Source organism: Rhinolophus ferrumequinum, chromosome 7 (genome assembly GCF_004115265.2).
Source record: "Rhinolophus ferrumequinum isolate MPI-CBG mRhiFer1 chromosome 7, mRhiFer1_v1.p, whole genome shotgun sequence".
NCBI classification, from domain to species: domain Eukaryota; kingdom Metazoa; phylum Chordata; class Mammalia; order Chiroptera; family Rhinolophidae; genus Rhinolophus; species Rhinolophus ferrumequinum.
In genome coordinates this window covers 36,810,193-36,818,201 of record NC_046290.1, presented here as the reverse complement: position 1 = coordinate 36,818,201, position 8,009 = coordinate 36,810,193, and positions in this window count along the sequence as shown.

Here is an 8,009-nt window from a genome sequence, read left to right as displayed (position 1 = left end):
TATTATTTTGAGGTTGATGTTTTTGACAATGGGAAATTCTGAGCTGTCAACTTTTGAAGGTATTAGCAAGCAACCTGTGCTATGGATACCCTCCCTTCATCTCTGAGCCTTCTCCTATCTCATCACTAATTTCATCTCTATTTCTGAGGGATACCCAAACTTGGATCCGTATCCATTACTTTGGCCCATGCTGAATTTTAGATATCTGAAGGACAATGAATAGAAATAAGTAATAGATGATGAGCTATGAGGGTGAAATGCTTTAAAAAGCCATTTGGGCAGGAAAGATCATGTATACATTTCTAGATCACTTAGCAAAAGAGTGGTAGGGAAAGGATCTGAGAGCCAAGAAAAGAATCACGTAGAACCACTACATTGAATGGCTATATAAGACAAAAGGAACTGCAAAGTTGCCTAAGAAGGAAGCAAGAACACAATGCTGCAAAGTGACCACATAAAGTAAACCCTAAAATGTGGATATTAGACTTATCACTCTCTGAATTTTAAAAACCAACTAGTTATTGTGGCTTAGAATAGCAGCTAAAAACATGGAAACAGGCATCATCTTCCCCTTCTCGATTTCTTTCCTTTCCCTCTCCTACATGGAGCCCAATGTCCAATCTCACAATTGACCAAAGTGCCTCATCTTGTCTGCTTTCATTCTACCTGACATATCATAATTAAAAAGGGAAAGGTTAAAGAAAAAGAGAGAATCTTAACTGCAGCAAGAGAAAGGCAGTTAATTACTTACAAGGTAGCTCCTATAAGACTGTCAGCTGATTTCTCAACAGAGATTTTGCAGGCCAGAAGGGATTGGCAGGAGATATTCAAAGCGATGAAACAAGACTACTCTATCCAACAGGGCTATCATTTAAAATTGAAGGAGAGATAAAGAACTTCCAAGACAAGAAAAAACTAAAAGAGTTCACCACCACCAAACCAGTATTACAAGAGATGTTAAAGGGATTTCTTTAAGAAAAAGAAGGGGGGGAAACATAACTATGAATAGTAAAATGCAAATAACTAGTACCTATCAATAATCACTTTAAATGTAAATGGCTTAAATCCTCCAATCAAAAGGCATATGGTAGTTCCATGGATAAGAAAACAAGGTCCATAAATATGCTGTCTACAGGAGACCCAGTTCAGATTGAAAGACACATACAGACTGAAAGTAAAGGGTTGGAAAAAGTTATTTCATGCAAATGGAAAAAAAAAAAATCCCGCAGTAGCAATACTTATGTCAGACAAAATACACCTTTAAACAAAGGCTATAATAAGAAACAAAGGGCACTTTATAATGATAAGGGATCAATCCAAGAAGAGGATGTAACCATTGCAAACATTTATGCACCCAACATAGGAGAACCAAATATATGAAATTAATATTGACGGACATAAAGGAAGATATCAACAGTAATACAGACATAATAGGAGACTTTCACACACTATTGACATCAATGGATAGATCTTCCAGAGAGAAAATCAACAAGATAACAGTGGCCTTAAATGACACATTCAACCAGATGCATTTAATTGATATTTTCAGAGCATTTCACCCTAAAACAGCAGAATATATATTCAAGGGCACATTTTTCAAGATAGACCACAGGTTAGGTCACAAAACAAGTCTCTGTAAATTTGAGAAGACTGAAATCATATCAAGTGTCTTCTCTGACCACAGTGGTATGAAACTAGAAATCAATTCCAAAAAGGTACTAAAAAACACGTAAACAAATGGAGGCTAAATAGCATGCTACTAAATAATGAATGAGCTAACAACAAGGAAGAAATCAAAAGATACCTTAAGACAAATAAAAATGAAAACACAACAACCCAAAATCTATGGGACACAGCGAAAGCAGCCCTAAGGGGGAAATTCATAGCAATACAGGCCAACCTCAAGAAACAAGAAAAATTTCAAATAAACAATCTAACCTTACACTTAAAGAAATTAGAAAAAGAACAACAAACCAAACCCAAAGTTAATAGCAAAAATAAAATAATAAAAATCAGAGCAGAAATAGAGTCTAAAAAAACAAAACAAAAACAAACAAAAAAAGCAATGAGACCAAGAGCTGTTTCTTTGAAAAGAAAATAATAATAATAATAATAATAATAATAATAATAATACCCTAACTAGATTCATAAAGAAAAAAAGAGGACCCAAATAAATAAAATCAGAACTGAAAGAGGAGAAGTGACAACTGACACCACGAAAATACAAAGGATTATAAGAAAATATTATGAGCAATTATATGCCAACAAATTGGACAATCTGGAAGAAATGGGTAAATTCCTAGAAACATACAATCTTCCAAGGCTAAATCAAGAAGAAACATAAAATATGAACCAACTAATTATTATTAACAAAATCACATCAGTAATCAAAAAACTCCCAAACAAACAAAAGTTCTGGACCAGATTGCTTCACAGGTAAATTTTACCAAATATTCAAAGAAGAATTAACACCTATCCTTCTCAAATTATTTCAAAATATTCAAGAGGAGGGAAGGCTCCCAAAATCATTTTACCAGGCCACCATTAACCTGATTCCAAAATCAGCAAAGACATTACAGAAAGAGAAAATTATAAGCCGATATCCCCAATGGACATAGATGCAAAACTCTTCAAGAAAATATTAGCAAATTGAATTCAGCAATACATTAAAACGATCATACACCACGATCAAGTGAAATTTATTCCCGTGATGAAAGTTTGTTTCAATATCCATAAATCAATTAATGTGATACATTACATAAACAAACTTAAGGATAAAAATCATATGATAATATTAGTAGGTGCAGAAAAGTGTTTGACAAAATCCAGCATCCATTTATGACAAAAATTCTCAGAAAGTAGGAATAGAGAGAACATACCTCAACATAATAAAGGCCATATATGACAAATCTTCAGCTAATATAGTCAATGGGGGGAAAGCTCCTTAAGATCAGGAACAAGAAAAGGATGCCCACTTTCACCACTTTTATTCAACATAGTACTAGAAGTCCCAACCACAGCAATCAGAAAAGAAAAAGAAATAAAAGTCATCCAAACGGGAAAGGAAGAAGTAAAACTCGTTATTTGCAGATGACATGATACTATATAGAGAGGACCTCAGAGATTCCACACAAAAAAACTATTAGATCTGATAAATTCAGTAAAGTAGCAGTATACAGAATTAATATTCAGAAATTGGTTGCATTTTTATATACTGATAGTGAATTTTCAGAAAGAGAAATTAAGAAAACAATCCCATTCCAATTGCATCCCCCAAAAAAATAGCTAGGAAAAAAAATTAACCAAGGAAGTAAAAGACCTGTACTTGGAAAATTATAAGACATCGGGGAAAAAAAAATAAAAAGATACAAATAAATAGAAGTATATATCATGCTCATGGCTAGGAGGAATTAACGTCATTAACATGTCCATACTACCCAAAGCAATCTATAGATTCAATGCAATTTCTATCAAAATACCAATGGCATTATTTCACAGAACTAGAACAAATAATCCTTAAATTTATATGGAACCACAAAAGACTTTGGATAGCCACTGCAATCTTGAGAAAGAAGAACAAACTTGGAAGTATCATGCTACCTGATGTCAAACTATATTACAAGTCTATAGTAATCACAAGAGCATGGTACTGGTCAAAGACAGATACATGGATTGATGGAGCAGAATAGAGAGCTCAAAAATAAACCCACACTTATATGGTCAAATAATATATGACAAAGGAGGCAAGAATATACAATGGGGTAAAGACAGCCTATTCAATAAATGATGTTGGGAAAATTGGACAGCTACATGCAAAAAAAAAAAAATGAAACTAGCCCATCTTATTTACACTATATACAAGAATAAAGTCAAAATGGATTAAAGACAAATGTAAGACTCAAAACTATAAAACTCCTAGAAGAAAACACAGGCAGCAATCTCTCTGATATTGCTCTTAGTAATATTTTTTCTGATGTATCTCCTCCGGCAAGGGAAACAAAAGTAAAAATAAATAAATGGGACTACATCAAACTGAAAAATTTCTGTACAGCAAAGGAAACCATCAAGAAATGAAAAGACAACTTACTGAATGGGAGAAGATATTTGCAAATGATGTTTAAGGGGTGAGTATCCAAAATTTATAAAGAACTCATATAACTTAAGACCAAAAAAAACCCAAATAATTCAATTGAAAAATGAACAGAGGACCTGAATAGACATTTCTCCAAAGATGACATACAGATGGCCAATAGACATATGAAAAGATGCTCAGCATCACTAATAATCAAAGAAAAGCAAATTAAAACCACAGAGAGATCACCTCACACCTGTCAGAATGGCTATCATCAATAAATCAACAAAAAAAGTGTTGGCGAGGATGTGGTGAAATGGGATCCTTTATGCACTGTTGGTGGGACTGCAAGTTGGTGCAACCACAATGGCAAACAATATGGAGGTTCCTCAAAAAATTAAAAATAGAACTACCTTATGAGACAGCAATTCCACTATTGGGTATTTATTTGAAGAAACACAAAACACTAATTTAAAAGGATATATGTACCCCTGTGTTCATTGCAACATTGTTTACAATAGCCAAATATGGAAGTAACCTAAGTGCCCATCGGTTAACATTGGATAAGATGTGGAACACATATACAATGGAATATTACTCGGCCATGAAAAGGAATGAAACCCTACCATTTGTGACAACATGGATGAACCTAAAGGATATTATGCTAAGTGAAATAAATCAGACGGAGAAAGACAAATACTGTATGATTTCACTCATATGTGTGATCTGAAGAACAAAATAAACAACAACCAAAACAGAAACAGATTCATAGATACAGAAAACAAACTGATGGTTGCCAGATGGGAGGGGGGGTTAGGGAGGTGGGTGAAAAGAGTGAAGGGATTAAGTCGTACAAATCGGTCATTACAAAATAGTCACGGGGATATATAGCCTAGGGAATGTAGTCAATAATATTGTAATAACTACGAGTATGTATAGTGCCAGGTGAATACTAGACTTATCGGGGGGGATCACTTTGTAAATTATACAAATGTTTAACTTCTATTCTGTACACTTGAAACTAACATAAAATAAATTGAATGCCAACTGTAATTGCAAAATAACAGACCAAAAAACTAATTGTCCCTTTTAAATAAAAATTGCCTTAATATATCCTTGCATATTAGTGATATTCAAAATAATATATGCAACTCTCCCCGTTGTTATTCTCCAAAATGTTTCAGCAATTTCACCAAGAGTGTTAGTCCTAAATTAAAAAATACCTTATTAATTTGATCAGCAAACATAATTGAGCATGTCCTCTAAGCAAAGTACTGGCAATCAAGCCAGTAAGACAAGGAGTAAGACAGAAAATGTTTCTGCCCTCATGGAGCCTGCATTCCAGGTAGGGAGAATAGATTGTAAGTAATACACACACAAACACTAATCAATATGAAGAGGACCAAAGCAAGGTTAAAAGGGTCAGAGAGCAATTGTAGGGGCCTGTTTCAGATTGTGTTGTCAGCTCTGAGTAGGTGTCTTTCGATCAGAGAGCTAAATGAAACGAGTTCACAGTGTGACTCTCTGGGACAAAGTATTCAAGGCTGAGAGAAAGTAACTTTTCAAAATTGACCGATTTTAGGACTCGCAAGAAGATTAGTGAGCACATAAATACAGGACCATGACAAGAGTATGTACACTTACCAATGTATTTTCTCATAGCCAATTATTATCTACATTCAACCAGGTTATACAGCCAGACCAGTTCTCTCTTCTTTTTTAACTGCTTACCTTACTTGCAGTTATGGGGGGTAAGGGGGAGGTGAGCAGAAGGGAATAGAGGATATTGTTGTTTAATTTCTCTTTTTACTATACATCCTCCCCATTCTTTGTCCACTCTCCTATTTCCTATTCTCTCTTCTCTCCGTCCTTCTCTCAATACCACTTCCTCCCTCACCCTCCTCCTCTTCTTCCTCTTCCTCCTTTTTCCCCTTGCACCCCCCTTTCAAATTTCTATCTCCTATCTACATCCTTTGTCACAATATTTCCCTGCCTTCTTAAAATCTCAAAAGTAAAAATTGCCTTTGAGAGATAAATAATGGAGTCTGTCTACATTTACTGAGAGCAGCAGTTTGCATTTGTGTTATATTTTTAGCAAAAGTAACCACATGTACCACAATTAAAAGAGGAAGGATATTGGGGTCAGGGAAAATAGATAGCATCAAACACAATGAGTGTGGCTTTGCTATGCACTCACAGACATGCAGAAATATTTCATCCTGTGACTTATAACTCAACTTGGTATGACTCCATAGCCAACATCCAGCAAGGAGCACCTGGAGTCTTGACCTTGTTTTCAGCCTGCAACTTGAAACATTTCACTTCAATCTGTCTTATACTTCAATATAAAGGTAATAATAACATACCCCAATAATGAAGTAGCGTGCTCCAATCTATTATTAATCTGCACAGCAAATGGGATTTTGCTTAGCCCTTTGAAAACGCTGCTTTACGACCTTCCAGTTACTGCTCAGACCGGACACTTACCCATGTCTCTTGTCACCTTAGTGGTGACTCCAGTACCCATGTCTCCTGTCACCTCAATGGTGACTCTGACTCTTCCCGTAGATAACACCAATTCAGTTGTTAATGGATTAACTTCTCTCTACTCCTTCCAGCCTGATTTCCAGTATCCTACCATGATATAGTCACTGGTGGTATTTCTGTCAGGTTATTTTCAGCTCCTATAATTGGTTGCTAGGAAGGCACGGATATTGACTATTCTAGCAAAAAAAAAAAAAAAAATCTTATTTGAGACTTTTAAATGACGATCTGCTCCAGGACCAATCTAGAAGTTGAGAACAAGGTAAATCCTTTTCTTCTCTAAAAGGAACATAGGAGCTTTTCTAACCTTTATGAATTTTCATCAATTAGTAAGTTATCAATTTTCTTCACTGCCCTACCCACTTCCATCTTGCATCTTTTCAGTCATTTCTCAACTCAGTATCTCTTTTTAAAATGTAAACATTACCATGTCACTTCTCTGCTTAGATTTCATTTGCTTCCATAATAGAGTCTAAGTCATATACCAAGACCTTCAAGAAGTTGCATTGTGTACTATTCCCTTCTCCACCAACCCAGCAGGTATCAATTCAGCCGTCCCTCACTGAGCTCCAGCCACCATGGCTTTCTTTAAGTTCCCAGAGCACCATCAATTCTTCCATGCCTCAGATTCTTTTCACATGCTGGCCTCATACCTGCCCATCGCATTTACATGGATAACTCGTTTTCATCCTCAAGTATCAACTTACGTGTGTCCTTACAGAGGTCTCCTCTGACCATCTTATTAAAATCCAAACCCTCTTCCCTACCCAACTTCATTGCTCTCAAAAAGAGAAAGCTATTATTTTTTTCTCCAAAGCACTTACTATACATTTTTTATCTGTATCATTTTGGGTTCACTTGACAGAATAAAAACCATACCAGTTTGTTTTAACATGGAGAATTGAATCTAGGAAATAGCTTTAAAAAAAATAGCACTGGTAGACTGAAACGACAGGGGGAAAAAGGAGATTTCGGTACCACAGACATAGTCAGCGCAGGAAATGTCACCATGACTATGGCTGGGACTTATCAGAACCTAGAAGGAGGTGCCCTACAGGGCTGGAACCCAGAGCTATGAAGGTGTCATTTGTCTCCTGTCAGTCCCTGGGGAGCTTGGAGGAGGGCCCTGGAGAACTGGTTCTCAGATACTAAGGAGAGGGTGCTGCCTGGCTGGTTCTGGCATCTATGACAGGTTCGATGAAGCTGGTTCTAGGAGTGCTGGAAGAAACTGGAAACTGCAAACAACGGGTGATCTCGTAGTAAATTACATGGCAACAGTACCTGGTTGCGACAACAGCAAAAAAAGAAGCAAGTCTCTTTTGCTTCCTGCTGCCTAACAGTTTTCCTCAGTGTCCCTTGTTAACAGAACTGAATATGGATCTGCCTGGCAAAG